The sequence below is a fragment of the Dasypus novemcinctus genome, chromosome 11, assembly GCF_030445035.2.
Source record: "Dasypus novemcinctus isolate mDasNov1 chromosome 11, mDasNov1.1.hap2, whole genome shotgun sequence".
Classification (NCBI taxonomy): Eukaryota; Metazoa; Chordata; class Mammalia; order Cingulata; family Dasypodidae; genus Dasypus; species Dasypus novemcinctus.
In genome coordinates, this window is record NC_080683.1 from 6,380,841 (window position 1) to 6,405,333 (window position 24,493).

The following is a 24,493-nucleotide window of genomic DNA, read 5'->3' on the forward strand; positions in this document are numbered from 1 at the left end:
GTGGGTCCTCCGCCAGATGCCTTCTTCCTCCTGCTGCCCCCACCCCCTGCAGGCAGGCGCCCTCCCTCTCCACTCTCGCGGAAGCTGTCCCTTACGGCCCGGCTCTCTGCTGCGTTAAAAATAATGGCCACTCGGGAAGCAGGTGTGGCTCAAGCAACTGGGCATCCACCTCTCACTTGGGAGGCCCCGGGTTCGATTCCCAGTGCCTCCTAAAGAAGATGAGCAGGCGCTGCAACGAGCAGATGCCACAACAAGAGGATGCTGCAACAAGCAGGGAGCAGAAGTGGCTCAAGCAGTTGGGCACTCGCCTCCCATGTGGGAGGTCCCAGATTTGGTTCCCGGTGCCTCCTAAAGACGACAAGCAGACAACGAGCAGACAGATGAGGGAGCCATCTGGGGGGAGCAGGGGGATAAAAAAATTTTTAAATAAAGAATTGCTATAGTTGAGAAATTATTTAAACAATGGCTGCTGCTTGACAACCTCACACTATGTGCCCTGCGCTGCCCGAGGCTCACAAGACCCTAAAATAATCACGTTATAAGCACTAGACCGTGCATAAGTACAGGGCATACCCAATAAATGGTTTTTGAGTGGAGGCAGTGTCAGAGAAAGCTATTAATAGTTGACCCCAGTACCCATTCTCCTCTTTTCCTGACTAAATAAGCCCCTGATTTTCAGTGGGGTGTATAGCTGCCTGGAATTAGGACCATCCCACCCTCCCTTGTAATAAGATGTGACTAAGTGATGAAGCAGAAGTGGTAGGTGCAAATTTCTAGGAATCTTCCTTAAAAGTAAACTGGCACATACCATTTGTCCCCTTCTCCTTTTTCCTTCCTCCATCTTATTGCCTGGAATGCTGCTGTGATGGCTGGAGTTCTGGCTGCCATTTTGGACTACGAGGATAAAGACGGTGGCTCAGTGAACCGGAACACGTCTGGGTCTGTGAGGACTGAATAAAGCCCCTATACCAGCTCTGGATTGCCCACCTAAGGACTTTTATGTGAGAAACAGATTTTTTGCTTTTTAAAATGAGGTCTCTATTATTCAAAGCCAAGACAGGTCCTACCTGAGATAGATGAGAAAATGAACAGGTGGGTGAAGACAGAGCGCTCTTACACCGGGTAGAGCCTTGGCTCTGGGCCCAGGGGAGTGCTATTTCATAGTCGTCTCCAGGGCTGGGTGGGCCTGAATGAATGATCCAGGGTAAAGTGGTGCTGAGGTGGGCTTTGCCCCCTAAGCCTGCAGTAGGGAAATGAAGCGAGCTTCTAGATAGAAACGTCCATCAAGAGGGAGCCAGGAGGGGAGGCCTCCGTCTGCTCGGTTAGGGCTCAGCGGGCCCGGCAGTCAAGAGGCTGCCTGGGTGGACGTGGGTGACGCGCCCAGGTGTTGCTCACCTGGGGCAACCATGGCGCGCTCTTGGCGGGGAGGGGGGGAGACGGCCGTGCTGAGCCAGGAGGGGACTTGGTGACACGCCCTCCTTAGCCCTGTCTGGCCTGGCGCCAGCTCAGGACCGGACACAAGGGCACGTCCTAGCTCTGCTCCTGCCCACTGCAGGGCTTTGGGCAAGGAGGGGGCGATGGGGGTACACGGGCTCCCTGAGCCCAGCTGCCCTTGCTGGCCACCGCCCTCGTGCCACGTGGTGGGCAGGTGCCACGTCCACGCCTCACCGCAGCCCTCTAAGTGGACAGCTATGTCCATTTTTCAGATGAAGAAACTGAGGCCCAAACACGTTAAATGGCCTCAGTAAATTGGGATTTGCAAACTTATGGATGGCTCTCATACTAGGAGAAGGTAAGGTAGGCCAGAGCGTGAAAACACCCTCGTAACCCCTTTTCCAGTGTGGCTTTCTGGTGGCAGTATAGAAGCTTGACACCAGGAGCGTCTTCTTTCCACCGATGCCTGCATCTGATTTCAGGCTCCTGTAAAGACAGGCGTCGTCCTCAAGCAGCTGAGTGAGGGGTCTCACTGATTCTGTGTTAAGAAAAAAGCTTGAAAATCCCAAGATGTCCCTTGAAAATGGCAAGAGTCTACAGATCATTATGGAATTGACAAAAACAAAATCAGAATAATCGAAACTTTAAAAATTAAGGTGAGACACAGTCATGAAGTTATGCAAAAATGGACGGTCCTCGTTAAGTATTTTAGCACTTCCCGTGTTGGGACTAGCCATGACTTACAGGTGGTGGGGAAAAGCACATGTTCTAAATGTGTGTAATTTTCGAGTTCCTTTTTAACGATGACTAGTCTCAACGCATTTGCCACTACATTTATAATCAATCCTTTGGTATCATTAAAAAAAAAAGGAGTCATAGCTAGGGGGCAGGTTCAAACCCAAGACTGCCCTGCTGGCACGCCCGCCGTGTCTCCTCGCCTGCCCATGCCTGCTAGGACCCTGTGGCTGCCCTCCCTGTCCCCTCAGGGTCGCGTCCAGACCCCTCATGGGTCACAGGGCCCTCTGGACCAAATCCCTCCTGCCCCCAGCCCCGCCGCGCTGGCCCCCCCGCCCTCCTCTGGCCAGCTGCTCCTGGGTGAGATGGGCACCGCCGGTCCTGCCCGCAGGCCCACCCCTCTGCGTGGGTGACGGGGGCTCACGCCTGCCCCGGGGCCACCCCGTCCAGCTCTGGGTCGGGCACCACCCACGCTGACCCTCGGGGACTCTGCGCTGGAACTTTTCTCCCACCCACCAGGATAAAGAGCCCCTCTGCCCGCTGGGGCTCCTGAGCCTCGAGGGGGCGGGCATGGAGCAGCCCCATCGGCCAGGGCGAGCCGAGCCGGCCGCTTCCGACCTGCCGGGTGAGCAGCCATTCCTTTCTCTGGTCTTTGGTTGAAACGGGTTTGGGTTTCTCCTCCTGGCGATGGAAAGCGGCCCGTCGGTCAAGGCCACGGCCAGCGCCTGCCCCTCCAGATGCCACGCCCCGGCCCAGCCCCTGCCAGATGCACGCGCCCGATTCACTGTTACCCGCCTTTCTCCCCTGAGCCTAACTCCTGGGTGGATGGCAGGGGCTCCGCGGCCTTGGCAGCGCCGGGACCCATGGACGGGTGGTACTTTCTGGAGCCGCTGGCCCGAGCCCCGCTCCCACCAGGGGAGACGGCGAGGAGCCCTGCGGGGAGGCAGGCCTGCGCCCGGGCCGGCGCTGCCACTTGCTGCACGACCTTGAGCAAGTCCCAAGCCCCCGGGGAGCCTCCTCTGTGGAAAATGGGTGTTTGCCCTGTTGGCCTGGCAGGCGCAGCTGTGGGGAGGTGAATGCCCGTTGTCCAAAGAGGCGGAGGACTCTGGGAAGGGCAGTCTGTCTGTCTGCCTGTCAGGAGGTCCGCTGGCCACCCTCCCAGCTCGCTCTCTGCCTCCATCTTTCTGCCCCCCACCCTGCCCCCGGCCCTGGCCTCTGACCAGAGCCTGAGGGTGGAGGCAGGGACAAGGCGGGGACCCAGGCCCCCCAGCTGGCTCCCGCCCGCCCGCTGCCGGGCTGACCCTCAGGGCCCCAGCCCGGTCCCAGGCCCTGCCATGTGGAGGTGGGGGCAGCTGGAGGGGGCTTTCCCTGCCGAGGGCCCTGGAGAGGGCGACCCGCACGGGACCGTGAGGGCAGGCCGGGCAGGAGGCCGGACCCCAGCCCTCAGGATGTGAGGAAACCCCTGAGAAACCAGAGAGGCTGGGCCGCCAGCCCAGGACGCACAGCGGGGCTTGGCCTTGCGTCCTGCGGGGCATGTGGTGTCAGAGCCAGCCTTGGTAAGCCTCCTGCCCCCGGAACCTTCCGCCGCCTCCCAGGCCCCGATGGAGCAGACCCCCACACCCGGGCTAAAGAGGGCGGAGGACGTGGGCCAGGTCTGCTGGTCCTCTTTGCAGGACCCCTACAGTGGCTGGTGGCGGGCAAGGGGCCAGAGCGGGCCCGGGGGTGGCTGGGCCCCAGGGCTGCCCGCCCCCGGGGCCACCCAGCCAGGCAGACCTGGGCACAGCACACGGCTCTGTCCAGCCCGGCACGCGGTTACTGAGCGCCTACTCTGCGCCAGGTCCCTGCGGGAGCTCGTGGCATCTCAGGGGGCAGGTGACCCGGGCGTTCCTCCCGAGGCCGGCCAGCCGGGCCTTACTGGTTTCACGCACACCTACTGTGTGCAGGGAGGCACAGTGCGTGCGTGGCCTTCTCCATTCTGGGGAAAACTGACACCCAGGAAGAGCGGAAAGCTTTTCCGGCCCGGGCCTGGGCACCCGCTCCCTTCAATGCCACCTGCTATTCCTTTCCAGGCGGGCCTCGGAGGGGGCGCCGAGCTCCTGGGGGGGCGGGAGCCGGGCAGAGGGGTGGTCCTCCCGTGTCTGGGGCTGGCTGGGCCCACCACCTCGCTCACTGCCCCGATGCCCGTCACACCTGGGGCGCATCTGAGGCCTCACCCTCCCCGCCCAGCACGGCCCCCAGAGCCTCCCGAGCACCAGACAGACGGGCCCTGCCAGACGGGCGCCGAGCCCGGGAGCCCCGCAGGCCCGCCCGGGGACAGGCAGGGCACGGGCACACGCGGCCTCCCCGCCCGCCCCAGCCCCCTTCACAGGAGGGTGCTCGCCCCAAGACGCAGCCTTGACCCGGGCCTGGGCTCGCCAGGAGACTCCGACCGCTCCTCAGAGAGGGGCTGCGGGCCCGCCGTGCGTGGGCAGGGTGCTGGGGCCGGAGGGCCACAGGCCGCGGAGACCGAGACCCCCGACCGCTTCGGGTTTACACGCTAGAGGAGGGAGACGGACGGAAAACAGTTAATAATAAACGAGTAAATCATCTAGTACAACACAGGGGGAGAAGTGCTGTGGAAAAACAATCCCGCGGGGCTGGGGGCGCCAGGAGAGCCGGGTGGGAAGCGGGGAGCGGCGCTGAAGGCGGTGGTCAGGGCGCGCTCCTGGAGGAGGGGGTTTGAGCAGACACGGAGGCGCAGGTGGGAACCCTGCAGTTGTCTGTAAGGACTCCCGGCGGAAGGGACAGCCCGTGCAAAGGCCCTGGGGCGGGCTCACGCCTGGTGTGTTTGCAGACTGTCGAGGAGAAGGCTGGTATGGCTGGAGCGGGCTGGGGGCGCACGGAAGGAGAGGATGGGGTCGGGAAGGTCGTGTGGAGCTGCCTGCAGCAGGCCACGGAGCTCCAGGCCGCCCCGTTTCCCGGGGGGCCTCCCTTTTAGCCTCACTGTGAGCCGGGAGCTGACTGCTTGGCACGGGTTATCTCGTTTAATTGCCTTAGCGCTTTGCTGCAGCATCCCTTATCCTCAGCTTTCCTATTTTATACGTGAGGACACTGAGGCACGGAGAAGCTTGTAGCTTGCACCCGGGAGGTGAAGAGCTGGCATGGGAAGCAAAACCCTGCCGCTAACCACCGCACCACCCAGCCCCCCCGCTTGGCACGCAGCGCGTCCGGTGCCCGGGCACCCCCTCGGGAGCGGCCAGTGCCGGCGACCCCCCCGGGCCCACGGTGGGGGGTCGGGGCAGAGGGGCCTGGCGTCACTGCCCACACCCGGAGGCTGCCTGCTGCCTTTCCCCCATTAGCGCTGGGCCCAGCAGGGCGCTGGGAAACCGCAGCCCCGATAAGGGCACAATCGGAACCTGTTTGGCGCGCAGGCCGGCTGGGGGGGCTGGGCCGCGGGCCGGGGGGAGCGGGGGAGGCCGCTGGCGGCACCCTGGCCCTGCTATCAGCAGTGCGGGCCCCCCCCCAGCCCCTTTGAAATTTACCCAGCTTATCAGGGGCGCGCGCGCTCCCGGCTCCCCGAGGGAGGGCTGCAGCCTTTGTGCCCGCCCGCTGCGGCCTTCCGCTGGCCAGGCCGGGGGGACGGGGCGGGGACACGTGTTGGGAAGGAGGACCCTGGCTCCCAGACCCCTCGGAGGGATACTCTGCTCACGCATGGCGGGGGGACACCTCCAGCCTGGGGCAACCCCGGCGGCCGGCCTTCGCCCTCTCCCGTGCCCGCTCTGCCAGGGCTCCCTGGCCAACGCAGGCCCCGGCGGGCCTGGCCTCCAGCCCTTTCATTTTTTTTCCTTTTGGCATCATGGTATGTTTTCCTTTACCCCGTCCCCTCTTCACGGCCCTGACCGGCTCTCCTGTTACACACCCGACCCCTCGTCACGCCTTCGGCAAATGTTTATTGAGCACCTATTACCCACCAGGCCCGGGCACAGCGGTGGCCAGGACAGAGCAACCGGCCCCTCTCCTGGGCTGACGTCCTCGTGCGGCAGAGCGCCGACAATCAAACGCCGGTGCGCGGAATGCAGGAGTCTCGGGGCGATAAGCGCTGCCATGGAGAAAAATACTGCAGGGAGGTAAGCAAGGAAGTTCTGGGGTGATTTGAAGTGTGTGTGTTGGGGGGTGGGGCGCTCAGGGAGGCCTCCCTGGAAGGGCGACCTCTGAACCCAGCCCTGGGGATCCCAACCCGGCACCTGCCCATGGGGTTAGAACCAGGAGGGAGGGGAGATCCACCAGCCCGACAGCTGAGGCGCAGAGAGGGCGCTGCGCTGCCCACGCTCACACAGCACGACGGCAGCAGGGTGCAGTAGAATTAGCATCCAGGGCTGGGAAGCCTGGGGCTGGCTGAGCTCACCTGCCTCTCACAGGTCAGGCAGCAGGGAGCCTCCTGGGGCCGAGGGCTGGGGGGGCCGGGCACGGGGTGGTTCTGTGACACTGGGATGTCTGCTGTCAGCACCCCAGCTTCCCGGACCCTCTGTGCCCCTGCCCAGTGCCACGTTCCTGGGCTCCCTCGCCCCGCCCCACGTGCTCTCCACTGCTCCCCAAGGTCCAGGGCCCCCCGGGGTCTGACACGGAGGCCTGTTCTTCAGTAAAGGCCCTCTCTCGCCCTGTAGCACCCACCCGCCCCCCCCTCGCTCCCACCGCACGTCTGCTCGTCTGGGAAGAGGCAAGCGGCCTGCAGGGTGTCGGGAAGAGCGAGCAGCGCCTGCAGTCCCGGCCAGGGCGGAGGGCGGGACCGCGGGGCCCGGGGTCCACCTGCAGCCCCTCCCGGGACGGGAGCCGCCGAGGCCGGCTGCAGGCCTGCAGGAGAGACGGAGACGCGGAGCTTGGCGGTGGGCGAGGCAGGGGCCCCACCCCTCTCGGGGCCTCCCCGGGGCTCGAGCCCGGAGCTCCTCAGGGCGCTGCTTCTGTGGAGCTGCGGAGCCTGAGGCGCTGGGCTGCTGCGACAGAAGGGAGACCCTGGCGACCCCCTCTGTGCTGCATGGCCTTGGGCAAGCCACATCGCACCAAGCCTCAGTTTCTCCTCTCTGTAAAGAGGAAGGAGGAGCTCTTCTTCAAAGGATGGAAGAAGGAACGAGCGAGAATAAGCGCGCAGGCCTGGCACGCGCCGGGGCATGCACGCAGTGGGCCCTTTTCCCCGCAGGGAGACTCCCATCTCACTCCCATGCAGCTTATCGCCAGCGTTCGCGGAGCCCCGAGCTTGAGCCAAGCACTCCAGAGGCGTCCCATGTTGTGTTTTTTTATGACCCCAGAAACACAGATGGCTTGGCCATAACCCTCAGCTGCCCACCCAGTCATCACAGCGCCTGGCCCTCTGCTCCCCGCCTGCCCGGGCCTGGCTGGGCCCCTCCTGGCCCAGCTCAGTGCCACAAGAGCCCGGCACTCCCAGCCCAGGCTTGCCGGATGAAGAATGGGTGAAGGGAATGAATGAACGAGTGAGGCCGCCGGAGGGGAAGAGAGGCATTAAAAAGAAGCACACAGTAGGTCTGCGAGCTGGGGACGGGGAGGGGTGCCGAGTGGGCCTAGGGCTGTGGGCTGGAGGGCGCCCCGCTCTGGGAGCCCCTGTGCCCCTGGATGGGTCGATCCCACCCCCAGGCCTCCTGCCCCTGCTCTGACCCCGGCCTGGGCCCCGCCCCTTCCCCACCGGTGACTTCCCAGGAACCTTCTTAAACTGATCCTCGTGGCCCGCGCCGTGGGCGGGTCCCCTCTGCCGGGCAGCGCCACCACCCAGGAAGTGCCCGTGCCTGCTGCCGGGAACGGCCGGCTCCCCAGTCTGGGACGGGGGGGCGGGTGCTTGGGGTCCCAGGCGGAGCCAGGTCGGGCTGAGATGGGGGTTGGTGGGCGTGGGGTCGGGGGCTCTCTGGGCGGCGTGCAGACGCAACACTGGACGCAGCAGCACAGGTGCGGGTCACTCCTGAAATGATGCAGCCAAGGGCCCGCCCTCAGCGCACACGCACGCACTCACACGTGCCACTCTGTGCACAATTCCAGGGGCTCACGGACCCCTGAAGGCCTCCCACAAACCCCAGATTAAGAACCCCTGTTCTGGCCAACATGTGGACAGGCTGTCTGATTCACCTCCAACTCGCAGCGAAACCCCGGGCACACAGTGGGTGCTTAATACGCGCTCATTTCAGCCCATCAGCAGATACTGATTTGCTGGAGAAGGGAAAGGGCAGGGGGCAGGGCCATGCCTTGCCTCAGTGGGTTGGACTGGGGCGGGCATGGAGGGGCGCTGGGCCGTCTCGCTGCTGCTCCCAGTCTCCCATGGCTCCCCGCTGCCCTCGCGAGGAAGCGCGGAGAGCCCGCGGGGCACAGCGGCCCCTGCGCGGTCCCACCGCAGCGCCAGGCCTGCTCCATCCCACAACCACATGCTCTGGTCCAGCCCCGGCCGCTGCCAGGAGCTCTCTCCAAGCATTCACGTACTGCAGGGTTTATTAAGCATCTACTGCATGCTACGCTGTTTTTGGCACTGGGGGTAAAACAGTGAAGCAAACAGGTAAATACCCCTGTCCTTGCGGGGCTGAGAGTAGCCCTGGTTGCAGGCCTTCCTGCCCACCACTGTGTGTCATCTCCGGACCTCAGGACCCTGCTGTCGTGGCAGTGCCCACCTCACCCCGCGGCCCTCCCGCCTCTGTCCTCCCTACTGGGCTGACAGCCCTTTGAGACAGGGCTTCCATCTTATTTGCTCAACATCTCTGGAACCAAGTTCGGTGCCTGGCAAACAGCTCTACGTGGATGAAGGGGTGGATGGATGGACTCTGGGGCCGGGCAACGGGGGGCAGGTCCCTGGGCCGGGCAGTGTGTGGGGTGCGAGTCTGCCCCCCCCGGCTCCATGGGACGGGATAGCTCGGCCACAGGCATGCGGGAAGGAGGGTCAAGGGGTGACGGGAGGAGGCTGGCTTCCTGGTGCGGGGTTTCCCACCGCCCCCCACGCTGGGGCTCTGGCCAGGGGCGCCCCTCCCCTGCCGTGACTCGAGCCCGTCAGGAGGATGCGGCCGGGCAGGGCACCTGGCGGGCCCTGCCTCTCCCTCCCCGGCCGTGCCCTCTGGGGTGGCCAGCCCCCGGAGGCCTGACCCTGCCTGCCCCACGCACAGACCCCGGAGAGGCTCTGGGTAAGGGGTGCAGCATCTTCACTGCCAGGCGGCCCCTGCCCAGCCCACCACACAGGACCCCCCCAGCACGGCCAGGCCGCCCGGCCCGGGGGCAGAGGTCACCAGGGGCAGCAGAGGACGGTGGCGGGGGTGTGGCTGCCCCGGCTCCCACCCCCCGCCTCTCCTCTTCCCGTGGCCGCCTCCCTGCTCGCTTTATCCTGGGAGAGCCCCTCCCTTCCTGCCATCCTCGAGCGGGGGAAAGGAGATGGACCGGGGAGGGCAAGGCAAAACGGGAGCGGAGTGCGCAGCCAGCCTGTCCTCCCCAGAACCACCGGTCTCAGAGATGAGACGGAGGCCCAGAGAGGGAAGGGACTTGCCCAAGGCCACACAGCGCTGTAACCGCTGCGCTCAAGGCTGTACTTTCTAATACAAGGCATTCTTCGTGCACTCTACACGTATTTACATAATCTAACTCCTGAATCCTTCCCAAAAACTTATGAGGCAGGTGCACTGTTACAATCCCTATTTCACAGGTGGAGAAACTGAGGCCCAGAGAGGCTAATTAACTTGCCCAGGGTCACACAGCCAGTAAGAAACGGCCAGAATGCAAGCGCAGCCGAGGGCAAGCCTGACCGTGGGCTGAGCTGGGTGAGGGTCCCGGGGGCAGTCGGCCCCGCGAGGTTGCTCGGGCCAGCCCCTCCCTCCACCCGGGAGACCTCCAGCCTCCTGCACCCCTCACTGGGCTAGCAGCCCTAGGTAGCCCCCGGCACCCGCGACCGGCACCCGTGAGCTGTCCCCTCCTGTCCCCTGGCGCGGCTCCTGCGTCACGTCGGGGAAGCCAGGAGCCCCGCGCCCCTGTCTGGGACGGGGTTGGCAGCGGCTGCAGGAAGCAGGACCTGCCGGCGTCTCGGGTGTCACTCGCGAACTGAGCAGGCGTCACCGCGGCGAGGAAACCCCACACCACGCCGGCCCTCCTCGCTCACCCCTGCTCACTGCACCGCTCAGGGCTGCGCCCCTTCCTGACCCAGCAGCAGCCGTGGGTGCTGCCCTCGGGGAGCCTCGGCGCGGCGGCAGCCGGAGCTCGGGTGGGCGGGGGGCAGTTGCGGGGTCTGGCAAGGATCCCTGGAGGAGGAAGGGGCGCCGGCGCCGAGCATGCCAAGAGCACCCACGGCGCCGGGAAGGCGCGGGGAAGGCGCGGTGAGCGCCGCGGAGCTGCACGTCTCCCGCTGGGCCCTTGCAGCAGGCTGGGAGCGGGGTTCTACTGTCACCCCCATTTTAGAGACGAAGAAACCGAGGCTGGGCGGGCGAGCGGGGATCAAGCCCTCTCTGGTTCTCAGCCTGGTCCTCGCAGAGCCGAGCGCTGGGACGAGGCTGTCACCAGGTGCCCTCCCCGCACGCCCCTCGGCGCCACCCCAGCTGCACTGTCACGCGACGGGGCCGGCCCTGTGCGTGTGCTGTCACCTTGTCAAGAAGGACTCGATTCCAGTGTACAGACGAGGGGAGGGGGCCGGGGCCCCCCAGGGAGGAGGCACGCAGGCTCCCCGCCCTGGGCAGGGGGCTGCGCCCGCTCTGGGCCGGGGTCCTGGGCCCCTCTGGCCCCATCCCCCCCTCCCGGGCTGACGGCGCGTGGCCCAGAGGCCGTGGCTGCCGTGTCCCTGCTGCCCTGCCCGGGAACCCGCGGGGGCCTCGGTGTCCCCAGGGGGACGAGGTGGCAGCAAGCCAGAGGACGGAGCCCTGGGTGCCGGTGGTTGGCAAGGCTTTACACCCCACCCTGGAGCCCCCCCGGGCCCCCCGGGGCGGGCGCTGCTGTTATCAGGCGGGAGGCCCTACGGCGCAGGCCACGCAGATGGCAGGCGGCGGGGGGAGGACTTGGACCCGGCAGCCCGGCTCCCGCTCTGCCCCTCAACACGCGCGGGAGGCTTCCTGCAACTCAGAACCACACCGGCCGGGCCGGAGCGCGGGGTGCAGGGAGACCCAAGTTTCGAGGCGCAAGCCTGGGATGTTGGGGGGTCAGGGCTGAAGCCCCGGGGACGGCGTGCGATCCACTCACGATCCCGGGACCCTGCCCCGTGGGTGCCAAGCCCTTCGCCCAGCCCGCCCCCCTCTCCCGCACACCAGCCCTGCCAGCGAGTGGGGTGCCCATTGTACAGAGGGGGAAACTGAGGCCCGAGCGCCATCCTGCAGAGCCCTCTGAGAAGGGCGGGGGGCACCGGCCTGAGGGGAGGTGGGTTCCTGGGGGCCCGGCCCACCTGCCTGGGGCCTTAGCACTCTGCGCTCCCTGGTCTCGGCCCCCCGGGAGGGTGCGCCCTCACCCCACTCCCTGGTGCGCCTCCTCTCTGCGCTGGGGTGGGCAGAAGCCGCCCTCTGCATGCTGCCAGCCCACGGGCGGCTGGGCGGGGCCGCGGGTCCCCACCCTCTTTCCGGGGGCTGAGGCGGCTCTGCGAGGGGAGCGCCTCCGGTGGGTGCGGCCTCCTGGGAGGGGCTGGGGAGGGGCTGTTTGCTCCCCGACAGCCCAGGCTCGGGGCAGCTTTATGGTGCCATCTGGAAGATGTGGCACGGGCGGGCCTGGAGGCGCAGGGCCAGGGTGGGGAAGGGGCGCAGGGCACAGCGGGAGCTGCCCCCCAGCTGTTGCCTGGCCCGGAGCGGAGGGCAGGGGCCTTGGGCGAGTGCGAGTGTCACAGTCCTGACGAGGACCCCGCGCCTGGAGAGGACGCCCAGGCCCGGTGACCAGCCACCGCCCATGGTCGCCCCAGCCCGGTGGGAGGGATGGCGGCGTCCACGTGCCCCCAGCTCTCAGCACTGCCTCGGGGTGCCGGGGGGCCGAGGGCAGGCTTGGCACCCGGGAACCTGGCGCAGACGCCCTGAGCGCTGCAGCAAGGGCCTGTTTCCTGCGCGGTGAAGCGGGATTAACACAGAGCTGCAGGGGCCGGCGGGAGCAGTGGCGGAGGCTGCTGTTGGCGGACAGTGTCAGGAGAGGAGGAGGGACAGGCGTGTGGGGAGGGCCAGCACCACAGCCGAGGGCACAGGGCTCACTGCCGCCCGCCTCGGGGGAAGGCCCTGCCCCAGCCCGTCCCCTGTCCCCGGGGCAGTGAGCGGCTGCCTCCCTCTGCAGGACGCCGGCCTCACCACTCGCGGTCACCAGCACCCGCCCCGTGGCCTGGTCGCCTCCGACTCCGCGGGGCGTGTATTTGACCTCCCTAGGGGCCTCGGGGACAGGACGGTGCGCTCCCCGGGGCAGCTGGCCTCGCGGGAAGAGGCGGTTTGGGGAGCCAGCCCCCTCCCTCCTTCCCCAGCACCCTAAGGCAGCTTTCCCCTTGGAGGAGTGGGCAGAGGGAGCTGGGGGGCTGCTCTGTCCTGGCGGTGAGGGTCGCTCCCCCCGCATGGCGGGTGTGGGGGTGAGGACTGGCGCCCCTCCAAGGCGCGGGACGGTCACGGGCGCCTGGGGGTCTGGGGGCCTGGGGCAGGGGCGCCTCGCCCCCTTCAGCAGGCCTCCGTGGAGTTCCCGTCCTGCTGCCCGGCCCCAGCCCTGCCTCGCCCACCAGGGACCACCGCTCAGGGGCCTGCTGGACCCACAGTCCCCATGGGTGCTGTGTGCTGGGTGCCCGCCCTGGGGGCTCCTGGAGCAGCCTCAGCACCGGGGTGGGACTGCCGCCCACTGCCCCTGTGGGTTCTTCTCCCTCCTCCAGGCCCGGGCCAGCCCGCGGCCGAGGGCCCCAGCACGGGCAGCTGCACCGGGCTCTCCGTCGGGAGCCGTGCGAGGGCCCACGGGCCCCTTTCCCGCGGGTTCCTTCCAACGTGCATTCATCAAGTGCCCACTGTGTGCCGGTGCTCCTGACCGCCTGGCTGCGCTCGACCACCTTCCCCCGTTACCTTCTTGGCACGTGGAGGGCCTGATGTCTGCTTCCCCCTATCAGGGCCTCAGCTCCCGGAGGGCGGGGCCGGGCCTGGCGGGCCGGGGTCTCCAGCCGCGGCTATGCCGCCCCCAGTCCACCTCCAGGGCGCTCATGCCTGCCCCTGGCCCTGCTGCGCTGCAGGGACTGGCTCCCCTCGCCCCTCCGAGACACCTGCTCCAAAAGGCACCCCCCAGGCTGGTGCTCATATCCGTAGCTGCCTCCATGCTGCCCCTTTCCCCTGAGCAGCCCTGGGGGCTGCTGTTACCGGCAACCCCAGCAGGCTCAGATAACGTGCTGCAGGCTCCTTCCCTAGCTGGTGGGGGGGAGTTAGGGCAGGGGGCGTCACGCGTGCAGGCAACAGCACGAGGATTCTAAGGCGCAGAAGAGGAAAAGCGCAGGGCACGTGGAGGGAGGAGTGCTAGTTGCTTCCCAAAAGCCGTCCTCGCCTTCTTTTTTACCAATGAAATCCTGATTTTCTTGGATGAAATAATGCCAGTATTCCTTGCAGATAGACGGAGCAGACAACTGAGTTCCGGGCAATGGGTTATAAGTGAAGTTGTTGGGTGGGGCGTTCAGGAAAGTTCCTTAAAAGGGGCCCCAGTCACCCTGTTCTGCCTAGAACTGGGATGTAGTAGCTGGAGCTGTGGCAGCCCTTTGTGATCAAGAGGTGGTCTTGAGGCTGGAAGTCAGCCCTTGACCTACCTCAGATTTTATGTTTAATGAGAGAAAAATAAATCCCTGCCTTGTTTATGCTACTATTTTTGGGACTCTCTTACTTGCAGCTGAATGCAGTTCCTAAGTAACTCAAGAGCTGAGATGTGGAGCGATCCTTGGTTGGAGATCAGGGGTACACAAGACAGAGGTATCTTAGAGCAGAGCCAGCCCTACTGCCGAGTGTGCAGGGAGCGTGCAGCCTGATGGGATCCCAGACCCAGCCATCATCCTCTGTCCCCTTCAACAATTAAACCCCCAAGTTAACATGTGAGCAGGCACACACAGAGCTCCAGTACCGCGCCCCCGCCCCTGCCGCATAAACAGCCCACATCCGAAACTGCTCTGATAACAGGGACCTACGGCAGGGGCTACCCAGAGGGGCCGGGGCTCTGGCCCAAGGCTTCGGCCAGCCCCGGGGTGAGGGTGGAGGAGCCAGGGGCCCTGCTGCACAACTCCGCCGGGCCCTGTGGCCAGCCCTGGGGGTGCTGGAAGACAGAGGAGCGGTGCCGGTGAGGAGAGCAGCTCGTTACCTAAAACGCACATCACGCAGGTGAGGAGACAGAGCCGATGCCACGGGCAGGGCGCAGGCCATCATCTCTTTTCATCAAGTCCATCAAAATGGAACCGGCACCTGACCTCCGGCTTTGTTGTGGCTGTCCTCACCTGGAATGACCGCTCTTCCCCAGACACCCACACCCATCGCTCCCTCGCCTCCTTCAGAGAGCTCCTCAAAAGCCACCTTCTCGGCGGGGATCTCCCTGAGCTCCGAAGGTGCCCCCTTCTGCCATTCTCTAGCCTCCTGCTTCTCCATATCACTTTGCATCACCCTCGCCACAATACCTTTTCTTAAGTGCTAGCTCCATGAGGCAGGGATTTTTCTTTTTTGGTCTGTTTCACTGCTGTGCCCTCAGCCCCTAGGACAGTGCCGGGCACAGGGTTTATTAAGGAAATGAATGAATGAATGAATGAATGTCAAGCTTCATCAGCAGAGTTTGCACAGACGGCAAGCTCGACGAAAATGCCCACGCGGCTTCCTCCAGTGCAGAGGTGCTCCTGAACGCGTCCCCGCCCCATTACCACTGTCCGCCCCTTACGTCGTCCTGTGGCTGCTGCCCCCCGGCCAGGAGCTGCAGCCTCTGAGCTCACAGAGCTGGCTGATTCCTTTGCGAGCCAAGATTGCTCTCATAGGGAGGTGGCTGAAAACAAAGCCTAATTTTCTCTGCTGCTTTCCCTTAAGGGAAAAACAAAATATGCCCTTCCGCCCTTTTTGTGCTCAGGGCCCTCTCTTAATGTGAAGGTGGCACGTGCTTTCGTAGCGTGGTGGGCTGGAGTCGGAGCCTCAGTGTTCTCAGCTATTACAGAGGAATAATAAGAACGGGGCTGGCTCTCTCTGCCTAGAGGAGCCTGCACCAAATCTTGGTGTGTATTTCCGTCTTTCTCTCCCATTTTTCAGCAAGCTCTGTTTTTCCCCCCATTTCCCTTTTTACTGGCCTTAAAAAAATGGTGCCTACCTCATCAGCATCTGGGCTTCTCTTGCGCAGGCTGTAGACCGGGAAGGCACGTGAGGGGCCCGCTGGGTGCTGCGTGCTCTAGACCTCAGCGTGGTGGTGGTTATGAGGTCTGTGCTCAGGAAAGAGTTCATCCAGCTGAAATGGGCTTCGCGGCGTGCGAGCTGCACAGCAACTCCAGAAGGTCGCTGCTGGGGTGTGGCGTGGATTGAATCCTGTCCCCCACTAAGCCACGTTCAAGTCCTAATCCCCAGTCCTGGGGTTCTCAACTCATTTGTAAGTGGGATCTTCAAAGACCCCGTGACAGGGGTTCTTAACCGTTTTTGTTCCACGGACCCAGTTGCCAGCAGGTGAAAACCAAGGACCCCTTCTCAGAACGTAGTGGCAGCGAGTTTTATGACACTCAAAATCAGCATGTCTTATTTAAATTTTAGGATTACTCAAAATTAATTCAAGCTCACGGACCTCCCTGAAATCTTCCCACAGACCCCTCGGGGGGGTCCATGGACCCCTAGTTAAGAACCCCTGTGTTAGGATGAGGTCAAACTCAATCAGATGGACCTTAATCCAGTATGCCTGGAGTCCTCACTTAGAAGCAGAGGAAATGCGGACACGGTAGAGGTGGAGAAGACGCAGGAGACAGGTGGCCGTGTGGGGGAGGCGGCGACAGCGTGTGGCTTGCCGGAAGCCATGACCGAGTGCTGAGGACTTCAGGGAAAGCATGGTCTGCCAATACCTTGAGTCTGGATTTCGAGCCTCTGACATTGCGGGACAAGACACTCCCGCCGTTCAGGCTAACCAGGTGTGGTATGTGTCACCACGGCCCTGCCAAACTAAGACAGGATGGACTGTAACAAAATGTCATATACGCCCGGCTTGCGTGGAAAATCTAGAAATGTTATTTCACGTGACTGTGTGCACACGACGTGCGGGTGTGAGGTCACACAGCCTGGGCAGGCAAGGGGGTGCCTGTGCGCTGCGTGGCACCCACGTGTGTCCGCAGGTAGACGCATGTCGTGTGTCCACGTTCCTGTGAGCAGGTGCACAGCACCGCGGGATCACACTGTCGTGGGTCTGTGTGCAGCACGTGCATGTACACAGGGGTTTCCTTTCCCCGCACCCACATCCCGAGCGGGAATGCCGAGCCCCAGGCCCTGGGAGCCGGCTGCTCCTTGAGCCAGGCACGGGTGGGGCCTGGCAGGCACTGGGGCCTGCCGCCTGTGCCCCCCAAGTCCCCTTCCGGGGGAAGTCGGGACACTGAAGGCCTGGTTGACGGTTCCCAGTTCTCCTTCCCTTCCCACATCTGCAACTTTCCAAAGATGCAAATTCCCCCTTTGCTCCATGCAAATGAGTGCTGAGAGCCCAGGCTGCTGCCCCTGGGTGCCCCTGGGGCCCAACCACCACCACTGTGGGGGGGCCTCACCGACACCCCACCCCGGCCTCGGCCAGCTGGACCCGCTCCTCCTTCCCACCACTGACTCTCTCTTCCTTGGGCGGCACTGGCCCTCCCTGCTGGCTCAGGAGTTATGGAGGGAGCTGGGTTGGCAGCGGGCCCACACCTGCTGTGGGGCTCTGGGGAAAACAGAACCGTCTCTGGTCAGGGCTTCCTGACGTCATGCTCAGCGATGCTCTGAAAGGCCACTGCCCCATCCCAAGGTGCCGGACGGGCGTCCGGTTCTCCCAGGCCCTCCTGGGTGGTGTGTTTGCTGTGGCCCCACTTGGGGGGTAGCCCACCCGATTCAGCACTCACTTTCCTATCTCTTGGGTCCTGTCTCCCCATTAGGGACATGTGCCTCCATCAGCCTTTGATGACCCACATCAGGGGACCTGGCAGGGGCTCATCATGCCCACTCGCTCCCCCCATGATCCCAAGGCTCTGCCCTGGCAACAACTGCCCCACACCCAGCACCTCTCTGCAGGTACACCCTACCCCAGACCCACCCCGTGGGCACGGGCCCTGGTATCTGGGAGCTGAAACGAGCGGGGCAGGGGAGAGTGACGAGAGGAAGCCAGCAAGAAAGGCGAAGGGAGCAGTGTGAAGGCAACAGGCGGAGGTGCTCAGAGGACTTGGGTGCCACCTTGATGCCAGGAAATGCCAGGAAGATGGGGTGTGCCGCCTTAGCGCCCACCTGTGGCTCTGGCTGCCACCCTAGCCCTGGCACTGACCCGGGTCCTAGCGGGCACCAGGATGCAGACGTGCCAGCCCCTTGGCTCCGCTCTCGGAAGTGGTGAACCACGGTGGCCAAACCAGTTCCTAGGCGAGGTCTCTGGGCTGTCATTCTCCACCCTGGGCACACCTGTGGCCCCTGCCCCTCTCCAGGAGCCCAGTTATTGTCTGGGGTCCTGGGCATGGCCTAGTCTGAGCCAGGTTGGGCAGTGTCCACCTCCAGAAGTCAGGCCAGTCCAGCAGAAGGCAGGCCATGAGTTTCTCCTCCACGTTTGTTCTTTCAACAAATAGGTTTTGAGAGCCTACTGCACACAGCTGCTAAGTGCAGCCTCCTCTCCTTGCAAGCAGAAAGTCGGGGTCTCCTAGCCCTCTTCCAGAATGAGCCTTTCCTGCATCCCAACCCCCACCGCGACCAGGAAATATCCACGAGGCAAGGGTTGTCTGAGCCTCAGAGCTGTGGTCTGGACGGACTCCCACGGCCAGGATTCGTGTTTTTCTGGACTCTTCCTCCCAAATGCTCCCTTTTCTCAGGAGCCTAGTGCCACTTCTCCCCTTCCCCCACCTGACAGGCCATAACAATGTAACAGTGGTCACCATATACGGGACACTTACCATGTGCCAGCTGTATGATGCTCAACATTTGCACGATGGCTTTTAATTGTTATGACACTCCTGGGGGTAGGAATTTTCACTTTACAGATTAGGACGCTTAGGTTTTGCATGCTTAAATTGACTACAACCGCATAGCCTGACAAATGGCAACGCCTGCCTTTGAACCCAAGTTTGCTCCCTGGAACCCAACACTTGCCCTGGAGGAATTTGGGAAACCTACTTGCAGAGGCGGCCTGGGCCACACGGCGCATGCTGCTGGCCTCAGGCCCACCTGGCACCGGCTCTGAAGGAGCTGCTCTCCCTGTACCTCCAAAGGGCCACTCCTGCTCTCATGTCCAGCCCATGCCCCTTGCCCTCTGACCTGAGCACTTGGTCCAGTGTCCCAAGCAGGGACAGCCTGGGAAACGTGTGTCTTGGCTGCTGGTGAGGGGCTGGGCCCTGGCGTAGACAGGTGTGGCCCCAGAGGGCCTCTAAGGCCCTGGGTCAGACACAGCCCCCTCTTCTCCCAGAATTCTCCCCTCTCCCACGGCCCAGCAGGAGGAGTTCCCAGGACTTGGCTCCAGGGCCCCAAACTCTCCTCAGGAGGACGGGACCACAGGAGCCAAGGCGGGGCCTCCCGCAGCCCTTGCTCCACTCTTCCGTGCCGTAGCCGCCGTGGTTCCGCGATGGGATCTTCTCTCCTCCACTCCATAGCCATCTGCAGGATCCGACCGCAGGACAGGAGAGAGGCCATCTGCAGCCACCTGGCCTCTGAAGCTGAGGAGGGGTCGTCTTAGAGAAGAGCAGCTCCGAGGGAGCAGGGGACAGGGCAGCGTTGAGGGAGTGGGTGACAGATGAGAGGGAACGTTTCTCTTTTTGCTGTTTACACTGACTTCTTTGATGATCCTGAGGAGGGAAATTCCTTCCAATGCTGATGACTCCCATGTTACGTCGCCCTGCTGAGCTGCACACCTGTCTATCCACTTGCCTGCTCGACTTCTCCCTTGGATGCTGACCAGGCATGTCCCACTGAACAGGCCCTAAACTAAAGCCTGCCATCTACCACCCAAGCTTCAGCAGTCTTCCCCGTCTTAGGTAATCATCTGGTAAGTAGATTCTAGTTGTTCAGGTGAATTATCTCAGGAGTCTCCTTTCTTTCTCTCCTCATACTCTGAATCTAACTTATCAGCAAATACTGTTGGGTCAACTTTCAAATTATACCGAGGATTTCCTCTCCAAGTCAAACCCGGCACATAAATGCACCACCTTACCTTACCACCTCCTCCTGGTGTGGGACATGACTCCTGGAGATAAGCCTCCCTGTCACTGAGAGATTGTTATCAAGCACCAACTAGTGGATGAATCTGGAAAAAGACCCTGACCAAAAGGGGGAAATAGTAAATACAAATGAGTTTTTATGGCTAAGAGATTTCAAAGTAAGTCTGGAGGTTATTCTAAAGCAGGGTTCTTAACCAGGGGTCTGTGAGCTTGAACTAAAATTTAAAAAAAAACATTCTTTTGGGGACATGTTGGTGCAGATGTGAAATATTTATTAAATAATACACAGTACAGTTGTGGACTTAGTAAGGGTCTGTGGTTTTTATCTGACTGGCAGAGGGGTTCGTGCAACACAAACGGTTAAGAATTCCTGTTCCAGAGGTTACGTTTATGCATGTCTCCGCAGACTCTCGCTGCCACAGTAAGCAGTGCCTCAAACAGGGGTGCTCCTGAAGACTCTAGAGACATCTTAACACCACAGGCAGGGCAGACAAGCTCAGGAACTGGCACCCTGTCGATGGGCCTATCTTTGGAATATATGCTCTCCAATGTATTAGAGTTAGACTCACTTATAATTTCCCTACACATGGCTCTTCCGCCCCTTTTATTTGAACCTGTAATTAGCACTATACTCATAAAATATATGTCCTGGAGACTTAAATCTTCAGTCTGTCAGTATGCTAGTTGAGTCCTGAATCTCACAGAGGTGCATCACCTACTCTCCTGTTCACTGGACTCACCCAGGGAAATTAACAAAAAGGATGATGTGGACAAGGCCCGTACCAGGAAGCTGGAGTGTCTGCAACTGCGAGCGATACAGTCCCACCCATCTACCCCCTGGGATCTAAGCCCCCTCCCAAACGGAGGCAGGGTGGGCATCACCACCCCCAAATCCTCAAGACTGAGGAATGAACAAACTTACGGGGTGAAAGCAACTATGGACCAAAGTAGACTTGTTATTCTAGCAATGGAAGAACTTGTATAATTGGTCTAAAGGCAGTGGGCACCAGGTATTCTGAGGGGAGGAAGAAAGAAGAATTAGGTACAACACAGGGGCATTTTTTGGACACTGGAATTGTCCTGCATGACACTGCAACGCTGGATACAGGCCATGAAACATTTCACCAAAATCTATAAAATTTTAAGGGACAAAGTGTAAATTATAATGTAAACTATAGTCCATGGTAGTGGCAATGCTTTGATGTGTTCGTCGATTGTAACAAATGTACCACACTAATGAAGGATGCTGTTAATGGGGGAGAGTGGGGGAGGGGGAGGGTATATGGGAATTCCTTACATTTTTGATGTAATATTTATGTAATCTAAAGCTTCCTTTAAAAGTACCTTATATACTGAACCTCTGACCATTTCTTCCCTCCCCACTGACACCACCCCTGGTCTGTTTCTGCCCTTGCTCCCTACAGTTTAATCTCAAAAACAGCAGCAGGAGGGATCTTCCAAGGCGGCTGTGTCCCTCCCTCTGCGCCACGCCCTTCTTCCTCTGAGAAGCGTCTCAGACACCCCTGGACTGAGAAAGGCCCCTTATTCCATGTACACGAGGCACCTTCCATTTTCATGAGACTCAGCAGTTACTTGTTCACAAACTGAGCACCGTGTCTGCCTGCCCTTGGTTGCCTGATCTGGATAATGGAGATAGGAGCTAGAATTATTATCTGAGGGGGCTGTGAGGATCAAGACAATTCACACAAATAGTTTATTAGGAGTGATTCACTATGAACCAATATTACCATAACTAGAGTGAATCCTCAGACATATGTTGCTTGTGACAGGAAAGCAGCACCCTAGAATTAATGTTTTTAAGCCAGAAATCATACCCTGGAGAAGTCCTGGGACATGCTGAGGAACCATGGCCAACAATTTGGATTTTACTGCTCTAGGGAACTTAAGCACCTTCAACTCTAGTGGCCAAAACGGCCCTGGCTGCGGACTGGCTGAGCCTCACAGGCCAGAGGCTGGCCGGCACGGAGGGCCCCTCCCTCCCATCCCCACAGCCGCACAGCCCCCCACTCACCCCACCCCGTGGACCCGCTTTCCTTACCTCAGGGCGCGTTAGTCCCCGCCCTCCACGACCTACTAAATCATCATTTGCATTTTAGCACACTCAAGTGTGGGAAGCCCTGCCCCAGATCACAGCATCTCAGAACTCAGGGCTAAAAATATAATCACAAACAAAATCAAATCGAATCAGCGCTTTTCAGGCCCTGGCTTCTGAACAAGTGTCTCTCCATCTCAGAGGAGGCATCTGAGCCCCGAGACACGAGGCGGAGGAGCTGAGTGCCAGAACCCACTGTCCGCACACCCCAGCCCCCCCCACCCGCTTTCAACAGCCAGGGCTCCCACCGGTGTCCTCAGGGCCTCAGTTCTTCTGGACGCCACGCAGGGCTGGACACGAGGCTGTCTGGGAAAGCGGCTGGGTACAGAAGGCAGGGAAAGGAAGGGCCTGCTCAAGAACAGGGAGGGAGGTACCTGCACACAGCCTGAGCTAGGACAGGCAGGTGGCTTCAGAGTATCTGTTTGCTCTGCAGGAGGGCTGGGTGTGGACCACCGCAACCCTCTTCCACCCCAACCCTCTCCCACCCCAGATTCCTGTCACCCAGCCCCCGTGGGAATGGCTCAGGCCAGGAGCTACCACCAAATCTGCTCCCTTCTCCTAGGCCCTGGTACCTTCTTGACAGGTTACAGCCCCAAAGACAAACAGATTCTGCCAAGCAAATAACTGTTCAGCGGTGGGGGTGTTAGGGTAGGTCCTGGAGTGGGTATGAGCTGCCAGAGGACCCAGGTGATGGCATGGGAGCCGCTCCCCTAGAGAGAACAAACAGCTGTGGGCACCTGGAAGGAAGCAGGATGCAGGTTTGTTGTCATGCACTGGGGGTGGGCCGAGGGTGCTCACCCAGGGGTCTCAGGGCCAATCTCTCCTGCTCTGTGCCCGGTTCTGTCTCAGGTTATCACCGTGCTGAGAAACAGGAGGCTTGCATTCAGGCCTCCGGGACAGCGGACCAGCTCTACTGCAGTGCCTCAGTTTCTCCTGTAATCTAGGAGCTACCTACAGGGAGACGGCCAAGGGGTTCCCTCCCCCAACTCCCGCACCCTGGATCCCCAGGTGCACACACAGGACTGCGGTCACTTAGAGCTCACACCCAGCTTGCCGGCCAAGGTGAAGGCCCGGGGTCAGGGATCATAGAGGGAAGGTTAGATCTGCGATTAAGTGAAAATGATGCCAGTATCTGGGAGATGAGACCATGGGTCTAAACCCGACTCAGCCATTAGGCTGAGAAATCCAGTTAACTCCCTTCCCTCTCTGGCCTCCCTTTCTCTTCCGGGCGATGCTGTGGCTAAGGACAAACGAGGGCTGAGCCCTGAGAGTGCTCCAGTTACGAAGGAATGGGAATAGTGAACTCAATTCAGCGATTAAGTTTGGAAGCTAGCTCTCGCTCGCTGAACGCTCTCAGGCGACCGTTTAAGTCTCAAGGGCCACACAGACCTGTGGGGTGGGTTCCAAGTTTGCCAGTCCATTGCCTGGGGGATGGTCCCGACCGACTTTCAAGCTCACAGGCCTGCCCTCAAGAACCTTCCTAACTCATAACCAACCAGGAGCGCCCAGAGCACCCAGGAACTACGTTCAGCCAACCCGGAAACACGCACAGAAGGTGCATTTCCTGTTCTCAATCTTGGACGCACAGATGGGAATAAGGACTCCCTGACTTTGGCTTGTCAGCTTTTCTAATAGGAACCACGCTGGGACACTCTACTCTTCCCGTACTGTAGCACATGCTGCACAGTCAGGGCCCAAGAAATGCCTGCTGGCCGATCAACACTAACTTGGGAGGTCTTTCTTGTGTGCTGGGGACAGAGTGGAGACCAAAACTGCACATCACAGAAGAGCCTTGGGGCCAAGGAGATACACAGAGGGCTTGAGGGCACAATAAAACTCTCCGACACACTTGTAAAGGCTTTTTTGTGTGTGTTAATTTAATCATACAAATATCCATTTATACAGTAAGGAAAAACCTCCTCATCTTCATCTCCTCCCAGGCACAAGTCCCCACCACAAACACCCACTCAGCCCACTGGTTACACACACCGCTGCCCAGGTGGAGGCGCAGCCCCTGCATTCACCCTGGAGAACGAAGGGAAGGCGCGGAGAGGCGGGTGGGGCAGGGGGTCAGCTTGCATTTCTGAGCCCTAGCTACCCCACCACCCTCTCTTGCCGGGGCTCAGACTGAATTCGGGGAGGTGTTTATTCTCATACCCCCACCTCGGCCACCCTCAGCCACACCAGCTGTCTTGGTGACATTCTCTCCAAGCTGGAAGAGTCTTCGATGGGCTTAAGGATGACAGCCGGTCCTTACTGGCGGAGAAGGGTGACTGTTGTAGAAAAATGCCCCAAATTCAACTGTCCCCACAGCAGAAAGAAAAAGGCATGCACACGTGCACACACACACACGCACCTCACTTCATGCACACGGCGGTTCTTCCTGAGCCTGAGCACCCGTCCTTCCTCGGTGGGCTAAGGCCCCGAAGGGCGTGCCTGTCTGGCCTGGGTGCCGACCCTAGTGGGCCTGCCCAGAAGTGACCGGACACTTGGCGAAGATTCCAAGAGGAGCGGGGCTTTCTGGGGCTGAGGGTAGCTTCTATCCCCGCACTAGGCAGGGGAGAGAGCAACGGACTCCGAGCATTGCGCAGGACCCCGACCAGGAGGGCAGGCAGAATGACAAGTATTCCGATAGCCCCCCGTCCTGGGGGAGCCGTGGGCCCACTCTGCCCCTGCTCCAAGGCCTGCACCTGTTCTGGCCCTCAGCAAGGACATTTACCTGGCCGGGTGGGGCTGCCTACTAGCAACAGGAGCGGGATGACCCTGGCGAGGCTGCTCCATCAGGCCAGGCGGCCCCTCTGGGGAAACTGGGACAGGGTGCCAAGTGTGCAGCAGATGAGGACGTCAGGAAGCAGGGCTGGAGAAACCTCCCACGACCCTGCCAGAGCTGGCTGGAGGCACGCTACTCTGAGGTCTACCGAGCGAGAAGAAGGGCT